Source organism: Meriones unguiculatus, chromosome 7, assembly GCF_030254825.1.
Source record: "Meriones unguiculatus strain TT.TT164.6M chromosome 7, Bangor_MerUng_6.1, whole genome shotgun sequence".
NCBI lineage: Eukaryota > Metazoa > Chordata > Mammalia > Rodentia > Muridae > Meriones > Meriones unguiculatus.
In genome coordinates this window covers 88,311,516-88,330,233 of record NC_083355.1, presented here as the reverse complement: position 1 = coordinate 88,330,233, position 18,718 = coordinate 88,311,516, and the positions used below count along the sequence as shown (strand labels likewise).

At 41.6% G+C, this 18,718-nt stretch overlaps 1 pseudogene; it reads left to right on the top strand.

Moving 5' to 3' along the window:
- Nucleotides 1-3,347, top strand: LOC110542932 (cytoplasmic aconitate hydratase-like; annotated as a pseudogene).
- Nucleotides 3,348-18,718: the final 15,371 nt, after the last annotated feature.

Below are 18,718 nucleotides of genomic sequence, written 5' to 3'. Positions count from 1 at the left end.
CGTGACCACCAATAATCATGAAGAACCCATTTACACACCTTGCTGAGCCCTTGGACCCTGCACAACCAGAAAAGAGATTCTTCAATTTGAATAAATTAGAGGATTCCAGATATGGACGCTTACCATTTTCTATCAGAGTTCTCGTGGAGGCAGCCATTCGAAACTGTGAGGAGTTTTTAATGAAGAAAAATGACATTGAAAATATCCTGACCACACAGAGAGCAACAGAACCAGAAAATTTGAGCACAGGGGCCTTCCCAGAGACTCATACTCCAACCAAGTACCATGCATGGGATAACCTACAACTGCTGCACAGATGTAGCCCATGGCAGTTTAGTGTCCAAGTGGGTTATATAGTAATGTGAACAGGGACTGCCTCTGACATAACTGATTGGCCTGCTCTTTGATCATCTCCCCCTAAGGGGGGAGCAGCCTAACCAGACCACAGAAGATGACAATACAGCCACTCCTGATGTGATCTGATAGACTAAGATCAGAAGGAAGGAGAGGGGGACCTCACCTAGCAGTGGACTTGGGGAGGGGCATGAGTGAAGAAGGGGGAGAGAAGGTGGGATTAGGAGAGGAGGAGGGAGGGATTTATGGGGGATACAAAGTGAATAAAGTGTAATTTATAAAAGTTAAAAAGACATCCTGAATTGGAATGTCATGCAGCATAAGAACGTAGAAGTGCCCTTTATACCGGCCCATGTCATCCTGCAGGACTTTACGGGTGTGCCTGCTGTGGCTGACTTTGCAGCAATGTGCAATGCTGTGAAGAAGCTGGTAGGAAATCCAGAGAAAATAAACCCTGTCTGTCCTGCTGACCTTGTAATTGACCATTCCATCCAGGTTGATTTCAACAGAAGGGCAGACAGCTTACAGAAGAATCAAGACCTGGAATTTGAAAGAAATAGAGAATGATTTGAATTTTTAAAGTGGGGTTCCCAGGCCTTTTGCAACATGCGGATTATTCCTCCTGGCTCAGGAATCATTCACCAGGCAAATCTGGAGTATTTGGCAAGATTAGTATTTGATCAGGATGGATGTTATTACCCAGACAGCCTCTTGGACACAGATTCACACACTACCATGATTGATGGCCTGGGAGTCCTTGGTTGGTGTGTAGGTGGAATCGAAGCAGAAGCTGCCATGTTGGGCCAGCATGGTGCTTCCCCAGGTGACTGGCTACAAGCTGATGGGGAAGCCTCACCCTCTGGTAACATCCCCAGACATTGTGCTCACCATTACCAAGCACCTATGGCAAGTTGGAGTCATGGGCAAATTTGTGGAGTTTTTCGGGCCAGGAGTGGCCAAGTTATCCATTGCTGACCAGGCAACAATTGCCAATATGTGCCCAGAGTATGATGCAACCGCAGCCTTCTTCCCGGTTGATGAAGTCAGCATAGCATACATGCTGCAGACAGGTTGTGGGGAAAACAAAGTAAAGCACATTAAAAAGTATCTTCAGGCTGTGGGCATGTTTTGAGATTTCAACAACCCCTCTCAAGATCCTGACTTCACCGAGGTTGTGGAGTTAGATTTGAAAACAGTTGTGCCATGCTGCAGTGGACCAAAAAGACCTCAGGACAAAGTTGCTGTGTCTGACATGAAAAAGGACTTTGAAAGCTGCCTTAGAACCAAGCAAGGATTTAAGGGTTTTCAAGTTGCTCCAGACCATCACAATGACCACAAGACATTTGTCCACAATAACAGTGAATTCACTCTTGCTCATGGGTCTGTGGTAATTGCTGCCATCACGAGCTGCACAAACACCAGCAATCCATCTGTGATGTTAGGAGCCGGATTGTTAGCAAAGAAAGCTGTGGAGGTGGGGCTGAATGTGAAGCCTTACATCAAGACCAGCTTGTCTCCTGGAAGTGGTGTGTTCACCTACTACCTTCATGGTGTCATGCCATACCTCTCCCAGTTAGGGTTTGATGTGGTGGGCTATGGCTGCATGACCTGCATTGGCAACAGTGGATCCCTTCCCGAACCTGTGGTAGAGGCAATCACTCAGGGAGATCTCGTAGCTGTTGGGGTACTGTCTGGGAACAGGAATTTTGAAGGTCGGGTACATCCACAAAAGATGAGGGCCGACCACTTAGCCTCTCCACCACTAGTGATAGCATCTGCAATTGAGGGACCATCAGGATTGACTTCGAGAAAGAGCCATTGGGAGTGAATGCACAGGGCTAGCAAGTATTTTTCAAGGACATCTGGCCAACTCGAGATGAGATCCAGGTGGTGGAACGGCAGTATTTCATCCCTGGGATGTTTAAGGAGGTCTATCAGAGAATAGAGACTGTAAACAAAAGCTGGAATGCCTTAGACGCCGCATCAGAGAAGATGTATGCATGGAATTACAAATCGACATATACTAAGTCACCACCATTCTTTGAAAACTTGACTTTAGATCTCCAGCAACCCAAGTCTATAGTGGATGCTTACGTGCTACTCAATTTAGGAGATTAAGTAACAACAGACCACTTCTCTCCGGCAGGAAATATTGCAAGAAATGTTCCTGCTGCACACTACTTGACCAACAGAGGCCTAACTCCACGAGAGTTCAACTCCTATGGCTCCTGCCGGGGTAGTGATGCTATCATGGCACAGGGGACTTTCGCCAATATTCACTTGCTGAACAATTTTCTGAACAAACAGGCACCTCAGACTGTGTATCTTCCTTTAGGAGAAACCCTTGATGTGTTTGATGCTGCTGAGTGGTACCAGCAGGCTGGATTTCCGCTGATTGTTCTGGCTGGCAAAGAGTATGGTTCAGGCAACTCCCGAGACTGGGCAGCCAAAGGCCCTTTCCTGCTGGGAATAAAACTGTCCTGGCAGAGAGCTATGAGCACATTCATCGCAGTAACCTGGTCAGGATGGGGGTGATCCCCCTCGAGTATCTCTCTGGTGAGACTGCGGACACTCTGAGACTCACGGGTCGGGAAGGACACACTGTCTACATTCCTGAAAACCTGAAGCCGCGCACGATGGTCCAGATAGAGCTGGACATGGGGAAGACCTTACAGGCTGTGATGAGGCTCAACACTGACGTGGGGCTCACTTACTTCTGAAATGGAGGCATCCTGAACTACATGATCTGCAAGATGGCCCAGCAGGCACCGGCCTCTCAGGACACCCGTACTTGGTGCAATGAGGCAGCAGGCCCCAGCTGGTGGAGGCCTCTTGAAGCAGCCACCTCAGCCTCTAATGAGGGTGCTACCAAGATGAGCAAGTACATACTGCCATTCCTGGAGGCAAAAGCCAGGAGTTTCTACATTCTTGATTTGTTAATCTTTTCATTCCTTTCTATAATCTGGAATCTAGAATCATGGGAAGGTCTGTAATACCAAAAAGAGAACTACCTTTTCTTTAACGTTACTGATCACCAGGCATTGACTTTTCCCTCTGACTAATCTTCATCTGAATACTAGCCAGTATTCTCAGAAATGTCTCCTACTCTTTTCATTGCTCTTCTGTTTTTCTCTACTCAGTGAAACCCTTTCCTGGAGAGCCATTAGTCTATATTACATCAGTGTTAACTGACTTAGGTTAAGAACCTTTCCACACTTCAAATTCATAGCAGTGATGTGATCCCCTCCTTCCAAGTGAGCAAAGACCTTCTGGATAGGTCAGCCATCAAGAGTTTGATTATGTAACTTTCAGATTGTCTTTTATCGCTTTCAGCATTTGTTGAGAGGGATCCTTTGTTTGAAAGTAACTGTGGAGGGAGATGGGATTTCTCATTTGAATAAGATTAAATATATTTTCATGAAAAAAAAAAGTATTTTGGTTCTGAGGTCCTGATCTAACCAATGTAGTAATCTATGGATGGATTCATACTTTGATAACATTATTAGAAGGTGATAGGAACTTTCAGAGGTGGGGCCCAGGTGGAAGAAAGGGGTTACTTGGGGCACATTCTTGGATGCTATATCTAGTTCCAAGTCCCTCTTTGTCTCACTCTGTGCTTACTGGCCTTGATGATGTGAGCAGCCTCTGTCACACGCTGCCATCCCCATGGTGTTTTGCCTCACCGTGGACTCATTGCAAAACCAGCTGACACACCATGGACCAAACCTCTGAAATAAACCAAATTAACCTCATTTTTTATTGCTAAACCCTTCTCTCAGCTATTTGTCCACAGTGATGAAAATCTAATTAAGACAAGTGTGGCTTTGGTTGTAGTTTAAATATATTGGCAATCACATTGATGTTTTTGATAAAAACTATCAAAGGCAGGAGTGAGTCTCATGACTAGAGAACTTATAAAGAGTGGGGGACAGACACTGGGGAAAGGGCTTGAGCAAGCATCTTCCTCCCACACACGTACAAACTGTGTGTTCCCGAGTCCAAAAGAAACTGGAAATGCCTCTTGGTTTCAGCCACATGTTAACATTTTTGTATCTATAAAGTTTTGACTAATGGGTGATCATTTGTTTTGCAAATTCCTTCATTGACACATGACTATGATCATTTTTATCACATATTCTAAATATTACTGGATGCACACAAAAATTAAATAATGCAGCCACTTCCAAAATATGCCTAAACTTTAAATTCAGTAAGAATTTAAATTTTAGTTCCTCCATTATCTATTCATGACCTTGGACATACTATTTTATTTCTTAGAGCCTCAGTTTTGAAAAGGAGAGCGATACTATTAATCACCCAAACCTCCAGCCCATTTAAGTACAAAATATAAAGTCCTGCACACAGAGTAAACATTCTGTGTCAATTGGAGTCTAAGAAAAATGGATGAGACATTCAAATTGGGGTATTTAATTTTATTCTTAAAAATGAATTATTTCCAGGCGTGAACAAAAAAGACTTAAGAAAAAACAAATCTAAGGAAAAATTCCAGTGCAGACGAATTTAGTATTCAAGAGTAATTTTCACATTATTGTTGTCTTAGTGAACTGGGAAGCATTCTAAATGCCTAAATGCAAGGAACTGATTGTATACATTAGACTGAGCATCCTAAAGCTCAGAGGCAAATACATCAACACTAAACAATATTAGTAACTCAGACACAACGTGAAAAGAATAGATTTCAAGGTATAGTGGTCCTTAAACTCTGTTTTGTTAAAATTACATACATAAAATATTTATTGTCCATCTGTTCTTGTATAATTGCTGTTGGGATCTTTCAACAGTTGTCTGTTCTTTCTTTTTCTTCAGTCCTTAAAGAGAGAGTTGATTTTCCTTTTTGAACCTGATTCAAATAATCCAGATCAAGTAGTGAATGTTGTGTGTTTAAGAACCCCTTTCCAGTGTGTTTCAGACAGAGATGTGTTGGAGACTATAAATTCTCTGAATGAGGTTCAAGGTAGTCCTGGGAAGAGTGTTGCTGCTTGCCTGAGTGAGTTTAGAGAACACAGCCTTGTCAAGTGGATCTTATCCTGGTGAAGCAACCGGTGTTCCTTATATTTTATTTGTAATTAATTTATCTTTCATTTACTTTACATCCTGGTTGTAGCCCCATCCCTCCTCCCCTCCTAGTTCCACCCTCCATCCATCCCCCCTGGACTATTACTCAGAAAAGGAGAGCTCCCTTTCTCATCCACCCCAGCTCATCAATATTGCATCAGGACTGAACATGTCCTCTTCCCATGTGTCCTGGCAAGGAAGCCTGCCATGGGGAAGTGATCAAAAAGCAAGCAAATAAACCCTTGTGCGATGCAGTCCCCACTTCCCTTACTCAAGAACCCATATTAAGCCTAAGCTGCTACATCTTTTTAAGAGGTCTAGGTCCAGTTCATGCATGGTCCTTGGCTGGTCCTTGCCTCTGGGCCCTGGTCAATTGGGTCTGTTTGTATTCTTGTGGAGCTCCTGTCACCTCCAGGTCTTTTTCTCTTTCCTCCCACTTTTCCACAAGACTCCCTACACATTGTCCAATGTTTGGATGTGAGTATCAGCATCTGTTTTGAGTTGCTAATGGGTGGAGTCTGTTAGAGGACAACTCTGACAAGCTCCTGTCTGCAAGCATAGCAGAGTATTTTTCAGGGTGTCAGGTGTTGGTACTCTGCTATAGGGTGGGTCTTTGATTGGGCCAGGCATTGGTTGGGTATTCCCTCAATCTCTGCTCTATCTGCTCTATCTTTATCTCTGCTCTATCTGCTCTGTCTTTATCCCTGCACATATTGTAGGCAGGGTAAAATTGGGGTCAAATTTGTGGGTGGGTTGGTGTTCCCCTCCCTCTAATAGGGGACTAGTCTAGTTAGAGGCTATCCTCTTCAGTCTTTGTGGCCTCTGCTACTAGGAGTCCTTGTTTGACCCCCCCATACCCTCCCAAACACTTCCCTGACTTAGTTCTCCAACTTGTCAAAGATAACCCCAGCATCAGTTTGCTTTCCTCTATAGGCCTTCTGTCCTCTTGACCTTGCTCACCCCAGTTCTAATCTCCACCATCTTTTTAAATTTTTTTCGTTCACAATGTATTCATTATATATCCCAATTGAAGCCTCCTCCCTCAATTCCCCCAGTCCCACTCTTCCTCCTTCTTCCTCCCTTCCCCTCCTTCTAGTCCACTGAAAGGGGGAGTTCTCCCCCCCCTTAACTCTGTGCCTTATCTACCTTGCTCCCTCTCTTCATCCACTACCTCCATCTAGTCTGTCTCCCCTGACAAGTGAGATTTAAGCATCATTCCTTGGATCTTCCTTGTCATTTATCTTCTTAGTCTTTGTGCCTCATAGTATTCTTATCCTTTATTATATGGCTAAAATCCATTTATAAGTGAGTACATACCATATGTGTCTTTTTGTGTCTGGATTACTTCATTCAGGATGATCTTTTCTAGTTCCATCCATTTGCCTGAAAATTTCATGACTTCTTTGTTTTTAGTATCTGAGTAGTAGTCAGATTGTTTAAATGTGCCACAGTTTTTTATCCATTCTTTGGTTGAGGGACATCCAGTTTTGGTTGTTTCTGGATCTGGCCATTATAAATAAAGCAGCTATGAACATGGTTGAGCAAGTGTCTTTGTTGTATGGTAGAGTGTGTTTTGGGTATATACTCAGGAGTGGTATAGCTGGGTCTTAAGTTAAAACTATTCCCAATTGTCTGAGAAAGCACCAAATTGATTTCCCAAACTGGTTGTCCAAGTGCTCACTCCCACTGGCAAGAGAGGAGTGTTCCCCTTTCTACATACCCTCACCAGCATGTGCTCTCACTTGAGGTTTTGATCTTAGCCATTTTGACAGGTGTGAGATAGAACCTCAGAGTCGTTTTGTTTTGCATTTTCCTGATGACTAAGGAAGTTGAGAATTTCTTTAAGTGCTTCTCAGCCATGAGAGATTACTCTGTTGAAAATTCTGTTTAGTTCTGTGTCCAGTTTTTTTTTTTAATTGGGTTATTTAGTTTGTTGGTGTCTGATTTCTTGAGTTCGTTATATATTTTGGGTATTAGCCCTTCTCAGATGTAGGATTGGTGAGAATTTTTTCCAATCTGTAGACTGTCATCTTGTTCTACTGACAGTGTCTTTTGCCTTACAGAAGCGTCTCAATTCCAAGACATCCCAGTTGTTGATCTTAGAGCCTGTGCTGTTGATGTTCTGTTCAGGAAGTTGTTTCCTGTGCCAATGAGTTCAAGGCTCTTCCCCACTTTCCCTTCTAATAGCTTTATTGTATTTGGAGTTATGTTGAGGTTTTGATCCACTTGGATTTGAGTTTTGTGTAGGGTAATATATATGGATCTATTTGCATTTTTATACATGTAAACATCCAGTTAGACCAGCACCATTTGTGAAGATGCTGTCTTTTTTACATTCTATGGTTTTGGTTCCTTTGTCAAAAATCAGGTGTGCATAAGTTTATTTCTGGCTCTTTGATTTGATTCCATTGATCAAACAGTCTATTTCTAAGCCAGTACCATATAGTTCTTTTTATTACTATTGTTCTGTAGTATAGCTTGAAGTCAGGGATGGATATAGATCCAGAAGTTCTTTTATTGTATAGGATTGTTTTAGCTATTCTGGGGTCTCTGATTTTCCATATGTAGTTTAAAATTGTTCTTTCAAGGTTTATCAAAAACTGTGTTGGTATTTTGATGGGAATTGCATTGAATCTGTAGATTGCTTTTGGTAAGATGTCCAGTTTTACAATGTTAATCTGAAGAGTTTAAGTTAGCCTGGGTATAACTTCATTTTGATATAGAGAGCCATCTTGACTGGGAGCTGAACTCAGGTACCAGGAAATATCACAGAATAAATACTTCATAGAAAATAGAGACAATTTCCCTGGCAATAATCAATGAGAATCGGTTGGGAATCAGCTGAAACATTCTCCCCAATGTTTCAGACATAGTTTAGAAGAATAACAATTGTGATCATATGCCTTAGGAAGTTGTGATTAGGTGCCTCAGAGAAGGTCACCTCGCCCCTCTAACTTTTATCTAATCCTGTAATGTCAAGGGATGTGCCCCCCCTGCTCACAGTCTTTCCCTTCAAAAACCCTGCTCACTCAGGGCCTGAGGTCCCATTTCTCTACTGCTGCGTCAATGAGACTTGGGGTCCGAGTTCGATCGCTCTCATAATAAAGCTCTCTTGCTCTTGCATCAAGTCATCTCCTGGTGGTCTCTGAGGATCCCGTGATCCTGGAATTACAAATCCTACTGATGGGATGCAAATTGGAAAGGAAGAAGTCAAAGTATTGCTATTTGCAGACAATATGATGGTATATGTAAGCGACCCCAAAATTTCTACCAGAGAACTCCTACAGCTGATAAACACCTTCAGCAAAGTGGCTGGGTACAAGATTAAATTTTAAAAATTAATAGCCTTCCTGCACACAAAGAAAAGAAATTGACAATACTACACCCTTCACAATAGTCACAAAGACAGGGTTTCTCTAGGTAGCCCTGACTGTCTTGAAACTTGCTTTATAGACTACAGACAATCTGGTCTCAAATTCAGGGTTTTTCCCTGCCTCTGTCTCCAGAGTGCTGTGACTAGATGTGTGCACCTCGACTGCCCACCATGAACATATTTTGTGCTCTAAAAAAATCTTCAATTCATAATATTTTAAGTAAGTTTACAATTCTGTGTTACACTGCATTCATAGCTGGCACTGGTGACATGCACCATCTGTCTGCGGGTTGGACATAACTAGAGGCCTTTTGAACACTGTAGGAAGTGAGAGAATGGAGGATCTCATGGAATGGAACTATATTTGTAGAGAGGTAAAAACTGCTCAGTCTACAAAGAAGAGACAATGTTGTTATCCTTCAGGTATCTGGAGGCAGACTTAGTCTACACAGAAGTGCTGGGGGTGGGGGTGGGGCTGACAAATTCCACCTTGCTTGTGGAAGCCAGAATAGGACACCAGGTGGCCTGCTTTATCACCCCACCTTGTGCTTTAGAAATAAGGTCTATCAGTGCACCTGGAGACGGGCTGGCGATCAGAACACCCAGTGATCTTCCTGAGTCTTCTGTCCCACAGCATGAGCGTCACAGACACACCTAGTCTTTACCAGAGTGTTACAAATCCAAACTTGGGGTCACATGCTCTTCCCCACCAAGCCATCTCTTTAGTCCCCTGTTTTTTTTAAAGTTGTAAGAAAAGAGGTATCATGCTTGTATAACATCTATAAGAGCTGGGGTTTGATCCTCTAAACTTCAAACAAAACAAGATCTTGAGGATACAGGTAATACACTAGAAAATGGCTGGATTGGTTTCTTTTTTAATAAAAACATATATTTTGGAAAAGTATGAATATGTACAATATATGAAAATATAGCATATTTTGAAACACAAAGTCAAAGGAATAATGGCAGTTTATATACAACTAAAGAAAACTTAGTGAACTGAGACAAGCACTCTAGAAAAAAAGCATAAATAGTACAAAATAATCAAAGAGTCCCTAGAAGTTGAGAGTAAGATCTCCTACCTTATACCTTGAAGCATGGAGCCTCATGGTAGAATCAGAAAAAGAAAAAAAAAATTGGAGATGAAGGCTGGATTTCTTTTCAAGTAGATGAAAGACAAGAATACTTAGATTGGGGGTTTCCAAACTCTAATCTAGATAGCTAAAGGAATTTCACACTGGGACAAATTACAGAGCATTCCAGAAGAGCAAAGAAAGAAGACTGGAAGAGAACCAAGGAAAAAGCGTAGGCAAGCCAGAAGACAAGGGAAGTTTATAGGTGTATTTTCAAGACCATGGTGCTGTCAAGACAGTAGAAACACACCTTCAAGGTGTGAAATGAAAGTCCAGAACAGGGCTGGGAATGATGGTTCAGCAGGAAAAGCACTTACCATGTAATCATGAGGTCCTGAGATTGATTATCAAAGCCCAGGTAAAAATGTTTGGTACATAATTCCAGAGCTGGATGGGTGGAGACAGTGTGGCTGGTCTTTGCTATGTTGGATTCTTCTTTCTTCCACCCTTCTCTGATATCTTTTTTCTTCTTTTTTAACCTGTTAACACTAGATATGAGAGAAAAAAAAGATAGGGAAGAAAGGAAAGAGATCTTTGAATAAACTACTGGGTGGAAAAGGAGTGACGTTATCAATTAGATTGATGATTAGGGGAATCAGGCATCATGGGGCAAGTTGGATTATGGCTATCATGATATCTAAATTCTTGGTTTTTTGTGCACAACTACTTACCCAACTATGAACAACAGCAACCAACCAACAACTGACAACATACCCTGCCTGTCAGGGCCCTAGCATTTGTAGTCTTCTAAAAAGTCCCCAGAATACCAAACCTCATACAACCTCAGAAATTACCTGCAGCTGGCAAAATTATGTCCTGTCAGAGCACAAGTCAAATCACAGCCAGCTGCTGAAAAGCAGCCCCATAACCCCACACCTGGAATTAAAACGAAACATATTCTTATATTTCTGTGTGTGTGTGTGTATGTGTTTTACAGTGACCAAAATTCCAAAATTGTTATTACAAGACCAGTGGGTCCCCAAGACTTTCTAGCCCAAGCGCACACATGCACGAGTACACACACACACACACACACACACACACACACACACACACTAAATTCAGGGACTGGGGATATGGCTCAATGGATAAAGTGCATGATGTGTAAGCATGAGGACCTGAGTTCAAATCCCCAGCATCTGTGCAAAAGTAGAATGTGGTGGTGCATGCCTACAATCCAGAGCTGAAATGGGCAGAGAGAGATAAGCAGATTCCAGTGGCTTGTTGACCAATTGGTCTGTTCAAAACAAGCTTTTAATTCATTGAGAGACCTTGTCTCAAATGAAATGAAATGATATAAAATAAAATAAATCGTGGTTGTACAAGTGTACATTCCCACCAGCAGTGGAGAAGGGTTCCCCTTTCTCCACAACCTCTCCAGCATGTGTTGTCACTTGAGTTTTTGATCTTGGCCATTCTCATGGGTGTAAGGTGAAATCTCAGGGTTGTTTTGATTTGCATTTCCCTAATGGCTAGTGAGGTTGAGCATTTCTTTAAGTGCTTCTCTGCATTCGGTATTCCTCTACAGAGAATTCTCTGTTTAGCTCTGTTCCCCATTTTTTAAGTGGATTACTTGGTTTGCTGCTCAATCTGGCGCTTTCTCAGACAACTAGGAATAGCGCTTCCTCAAGATCCAGCCATACCACTACTGGGCATATATCCAAAAGAGGCTCAAGTACACAAAAAGGACATTTGCTCAACCATGTTTGTAGCAGCTTTATTTGTAATAGCCAGAAGCTGGAAACAACCCAGATGCCCCTCAACTGAAGAATGGATGCAGAAATTGTTGTACATCTACACAATGGAATATTACTCAGCAATGAAAAATAAGGAAATCATGAAATTTGCAGGTAAATGATGGGATCTGGAAAGGATCATCCTGAGTGAGTTGTCCCAGAAGCAAAAAGACACACATGGTATATACTCACTCATATAGACATACAACATAGGAAAAACCCACTAAAGCCTGTGCATCTAAAGAAACTAAGCAAGAGAGAGGACCCTAACTAAAATGTCCAATCCCCATCCGGAAAGGCAAAGAGGATGGACATCAGAAGAAGAAGAAAACAGGAAACAACCTAGGAACCTACCACAGAGGGCCTCTGAAAGCCTCTGCGCTTCAGACTATCAAAGCAGATGCTGAGCCGGATGGGCAACTGTTGGGCAGGTGAATGGAATTTTAGGTAAGAACTGGGAAATAGTAAGAGCTGGAGAGGACAGGGTCTCCACAAGGAAAGCAACAGAACAAGAAAATTTGAACACAGGGAACCTCCAAGAGACTCATACTCCAACCAAGGACTATTCATGGAGATAACCTAGAACCCCTGCACAGATGTAGCCCAGGGCAGTTTAGAGTCCTATTGGGTTACATAGTAATGTGAAAAGGGACTGTCTCTGACATAATCTGATTGGCCTGCTCTTTGATCACCTCCCTCTGGGGGGGAGCAGCCTTACCAGGCCACAGTAGAGGACAATGCAGCCACTTTTGATGTGAACTGACAGACTAAGATCAGAAAGGAGAGGAGAACCTCCCCTATTAGTGGACTTGGGGAGTGGCATGCAAGCAGAGGGAGGAGGGAGGGTGGGATTGGGAGGGGAGGAGGGAGGGGCTTATGGGGGGGATGCAGAATGAATAAAGTGTAATTAATGAAAAATTTAAAAAAAAAATAAAATAAAATAAATCTCACCTTGTATTTATTAACTCTTAACATCATGCTTAATCTTTTGAATAAAACTATTAAAAATAAAATAAATTGCAATAAAAAATGACAATCCTGATTAAATTCCAGCTTTTAGTTTCTACATGTTTGGGCCCACACACCTGCACACCATAGGTACTAACGGAAGCACACACACACACACACACACACACACACACACAAACCCTCCATTAAGAAAAAAGACAGTCCCTGTCCCCATTACTATGGAGGCCATTAGGATACTGAACTGCCATAGGCTACCTCTGTGCAGGGGTTCCAGGCGATCTCCATCAGTGGTCCTTGGCTGGAGTATCAGTTTCAGAAAAGACCCCTGTGCCCAGACTTTTTGGATCTGTTGCTCTCCTTGTGGAGCTCCTGTCCTCTCCATGTCTTCTATCTCCCAATTCTTTCATAAGATTCCCTGTACTCTGCCCAAAGTTTGGGGCATGGGTAGGGAAGAGGGAGGGTGAGATTGGGAGGAGAGGACGGAGGGAGATACAGGGGGGGTACAAAGTGAATAAACTGTAACTAATAAAAAATAAAAATAATTAAACAGAAAAAAGACAGAACTGGTAACTCAGAAAATGAACTCTCTCTTTAAAGGGGGTAATTGGTGACACTGAAAATACCTTTTTACGTACAAGAAATTCAGTTGATTAGGATGCAATGTGAATGTGGTAAACAGGAATGAGCATAAATACAGACTGACTAGAAAAGTGTCTATTTGGAGGATTAAAAGTTTTGAGTAATCAGAATTAAAACTTTACAACATCCTTATTATTTGAAAATCAGCTAATGGCATGTTGTTCTACAAACTATGATTCAGGAGCTCTGCAGCAGCTGTCACACCACAGTTTGTTTCCACTTTAAGGTCAGGGGATGAATCTTTTGAAGCTTTCTATTGGGGACCAATAATCCATTACAGAGTGTGACAGGAATTAGTGCCCATCTTCCAGACATCCAGAAGATGCTGCTTTAACCTGCCAAAGGCAGCTCCCTTGAGACCCCTGGAGTATGAGTAAGAAGCAGCAGCATTTGCAGCAGCTTGAAGATAGACACCTCAAACAAGCGAAAGGATGCAAGGTAGAAAATTCTCTCTTAGTCACTGTTTTATTGCTGGGAAGAGATACCATGATCACCGCAACTCTTATGAAAGGAAGGATTTACTTGAGGGGTTACATGCTGAGGGGCTGGAGAGATGGCTTGGTGATAAAAAAAAAAACGGCTGCTCTTCCAGAGGACCAGGGTTTAATTTCCAGAACCCATATGGCAGATTCAATTTTCTATAGCTCAAATTCCAGAGAATCTGACACCCTTACAACAATGAACATAATATAAAATGAACAAAATAATTTTTAAAAAGAAGACATGCTAACAATCTACTTGGTGCTCAGTGGCCAGAAGACATCTTTCATATGAAGCAGGCACTTCAGAATTTTAGTCATCAGCACCCATGTCAGGAAGCTCAAAATTATTTATAACTCTATCTCCAGGGGATCCAGTGATTTCTGGTAGGTGTCTTAGTTTGATTTCTATTCCTGTGATAAAACATCATGACCAAAAGCAATTTGGGGAGCAAAGAAGGATGAAAAGGCAGGAACTCAAACAGGACAAGAACAAGGAGGCAGGAACTTTAGGAAATCAAGTAGAGACATTTTCCCAATTGAGGCTCCTCCACCCATTTGACTTTAGCTGTGTCAAGTTGACATAAAACTAAGCAGGACAGTAGGGTAGTCATTTTTACAGTATTGGTTCTTCCAACACTTACACGAGGGAATCTTCTAATATCTTTCTCAATTTCTTTTTAAGGTCTTAAAATTTTCATTGTAGAGATATTGCTCCCCAAAGGTATTTATTTATTTCTTTATTATTTATTTTGAGTGTATCTATCATGAAAGAGAGTATCTACCTGATTTCTTTTTTAGTCTCTCTGTTATTGGTATATAGAAAAGCTACTGATTTTTGTGTGTTCATTTTGAATCTTCGAACCCTACCAGAAGGATTTATCAGCTCTAGGAGTTTCCTATGTATATGTATAGATTCATAGCATCTGCAAGGAAGAACACTTTGCCTTTTCTTATTTGAGTCTCTTTTATTTTGTTCTCTATTCTTACTTTTCTAGCTAAGAGTTCAAGCTACCGAATAGAATTGAAGAGAGTGGACACTTTTGTCTTGTTCCTAGTCATCTTAGAAACAATGAGCTTTTCTCTACTTAGCATGGTGTTAGTGACAGCCTGAATGCTCTCTCCACCTCTTGCCTTTCCATGACTTTATCAGGAAAGAATTATAGATTTTGTCAACAGCTTTTCTGCACCTAATGAGACGACCATGTGATTTCTGTTTTTGAATCTGCTTATGTGATAGATTACATCTATATATGATTTATATATGCTGAACCAACCAGATATCACTGGAATGAAACTAATGTTATCATAATGAATAAGATTTTTTTCCTAATATTTTTTAGACAGGGTTTCTCCTTATACCAGCCCTGGATATCCTGAAACTCACTTTGTAGACCAGGCTGGCCTTGAACTAAAAGAGAGCCACCTTTCTCTGCCTCCTGAATGCTGGACCTAAAGCCATGTACCATCATGCCCAGCAATGAAGAATAATATTTTAAATGAAATTTTGAGTTCAGTTTGTCAGTATTTTATTGACAATTTTTGCATCTACTTTCATCAGAGAGATTGTTCTAAAATAATCTCCCTCTTCCTCCTCTTCCTCCTGCTCTTCTTTCTCATGTTGTTCGTGTTCCGGCTCATCCTCCTTCTCTTCCCCCTTTTTATTTTGTGTCTTTATCTGGCTTTGGTCTAAACATAATGCTGGATAATAAGAATAACATGGAAGATTCAATTTGGAAAGAATCTTTGAATATTTTTTATTATTGTTATTATTATTTATAACGTATAGTAATAAATTATTACTATAATTTATTATTACATTTTATTCACTTTGTAGCCCCCTCCCTCATCTCCTGCTGGTCCCATCCTCATTCTTCTTCCCCCACTGTGTCCCTCCCCTAGTCCATTGATGGGAGAGGTCCTCCTCCCCTACTCTCTGACCCTAGCCTATCAGGTCTCATCAAGACTATCTGGATTCTCTCTCACTGTGGCCAAGTAAGGCCACCTAGCCAGGGGAACAAGATCAAAAAGCAAGCAACCAAGTTCACCCAGTAGCAGAAAGACACATGGTATATACTCACTTATAAGTGGATATTAGCCAAACAATACAGGGTAAACATACTAAAATCTATAGTCCTAAAGAAGCAAAACAACAGGGAGGCTCCTAGGGAAGATGCTCAATCCTCATTCAGAAGGTCAAACAGGATGAACATCGGAAGTAGGAGAAGACAGGCAACAGGACAAAAGCTTTGCACAGAGGCCTCTGAAAGACCCTACTCAACAGGGTATTGAAGCAGATGCTGAGATTCATAGCCAAACTTTGGGCAGGGTGCAGGGGATCTTGTGGAAGAGGAGGAAGACAGAAAGACCTGGAGGGGACAAGAGCTCCAGATGGAGACTAACAGAGGCAAAAAAAGTTCTGACAGGGAACAAGCCAGAATCCTGACACAGAGGACCTTTGAAAGGCTCTGCCATGCAGACTATCAACCCAGATGCTGAGACTTATGGGTAACCTTTGGGGAGAGTTCAGAGAATCTTATGAAAGAAGTGGGAAAGAGTAAGATCTGTACAGGACAGGAACTCCACAAGGAGAGCAACATAACCAAAAATCTGAGTGTAGGGGTCTTTCCTGAGACTGATATTCCAACCAAGGACCATGCATACAGATAAGCTAGGACCCCTGCACAGATGTAGTCCATGGCAGTTCAGTGTCTAAGTGGGTTCCATAGTAATGGGAACAGGGACTGTCTCTGACATGAACTGATTGGCCTGCTCTTTAATAACCTCCCCCTGAGGAGGGAGCAGCCTTACCAGGCCACAGGAAAAGACAATGCAGCCACTCCTGTGAGACCTAATTGACTAGGGTCAGAAGGAAAGAAAAGAAGAACTTCCCTATCAGTGGACATGGGGAGGGGCATGCGTGCAGAGGGGGAAGGAAGGGAGGGATTGGGCATGGAGGAGGGAGGGGTTTATGGGGGGATACAAAGTGAATAAAGTGTAATTAATAAAGAATTAAGAAAAATTCTGGGCCCATGGGGCTTGCTTGCATAGACTGAAGAATCAACCAAGCATCATTCATGGAGAGGACCTAGACCCCCTGATCAGATGTAGCCCATGGGCAGCTCAGAGTCCATGGGGGTTCCCTATTAAGAGGAGGAGGGTTAGTCCCTGGCTTTGATTTTATTTATTTTAAAGAGACTGAATTTTTTAGAGATTGAGACTTTTCAAGTTACTCAGTGGTTTATATTGAAATGTTAATGTTAACATGCTATCTTGGGAACAAATGAGAAAGAAAAGGTTCTGGTTGGACAGTGAGATATCTTTGTGTCAAATTGACAAGAAGTTAATTGTGCTGTCTTGTTTCATGTCAACTTGACACAAGCTAGAGTCATTTTGGAAAAGGGGACCTCAGTTGAGAAAATGTACCTATCAGATTGGCTTGTGGGCAAGCCTATGGTGCATTTTCTTGATTAATTGATATGACAAGGCACAGCTCACTGGGTGATGCCCCCCGAGTGCTATAAGAAAGAAGGCTGGGCAAGTAAGGGAGTGCATGCCAGTAAGTGGCACTGCTCCATGGTCTCTGCTTAAGTTCTGACTTCAGCTTCCTGTCCTGATTGAGTTCCTGTCCAAGCTTTTATCCATGATAGAGTATAACCTGAGAGTTGTAACCTGAAACAAACCATTATCTCCCCAAGCTGATTTTCTTCATGGTGCTTTGTCTCAGCACTAGAAACCCTAAGACAGACTCCAACTAAGAGGGAGAAAAGAAGGAGGTAAGTGAAGTCAGTAATTTTCTATAGTGAGTTGACTCTATATACATGTATTCCAGGGATAAAACAGTACTTTAAAGGGAAGAAAAGTGTCTCCTGGGATATTAGTGATGTGTGAATGATGAAAGAAGTGTAAAAAAAAAGTTAAAGGAAGAAGCTCCATTACACATACTTATTTGCAGTATACGCAGAATGCAATCAGATACAGACACTTAAAATGAATCATGGAGAGTTTTACATGGAGGCCACCATGTAGGAAGGATTGACTTATTTTCCATGACTCCAGACATGTCCCTCCATTCTCCATTACACCATACAACAGGAAATTGCTGGTTGTCTCACTAATCCCATTGATCAGATTGCACTGTTCAGCAGCTCCTTTCAAATGAAATCATGTATACAGAATGATCTTTGGTCGGGTTTCCTCCCCAGTCTTGTTCTCTGTGAGAGTCACCTGGGACATTTCAGATGTTAGACACTGGTTGATTATGATGCAGAGAATTATTCAAAGGAAAGGTTTAGCTCTCGCTGATTTAGCGATGCTTCTCTACTTTGAGTACTTGGAATAAGCTTAGAAATAATAATGCTATGAACTTTCACAGGTAGAAACATGTTCATAGCTTTCTGGGGACTGCTATCCCTCACTTGAATTCGATAAGAAACTATGCCTTGCAACCTAAATTTTCTTTTCATGACATTTATGTACTCTTACATTCCATAGATTGCATCCATTTGGTTTACTTATTTTAAAATATATTGAGAAAAATTTTCATACAATGCATTATGAGCATGCATGGTTCAGCATTCTCCAATTCCTTCAAGATCCTCCACACCTCTCCACCCACCTAGATCTGTGCAAGTTTTCTCTTGAAAAAAAAAAAGGTAAGCAATTAGGAAAACAAATAAACTGGAATTTACAACTAAAAAGGAAAAAACTGCATGAGAAACATGTACACACACAAACACACACCATGAAGCCACAAATTCATAAAACATATAAGCAAAAGACCAGTAGCACACAAAAAATGCCCAAACAAAGCTATAATTCTCCCCACAAGATACCTGCTAGAGAAGCAGCTACTGTCTCACTAATGATTTTTTCCTGATGTAATTCATCCTTTTCTCGTGTAATATGTGTGCACACACACATACTATAACTCATATCTGTCCTAAAAACCAAAGTTCT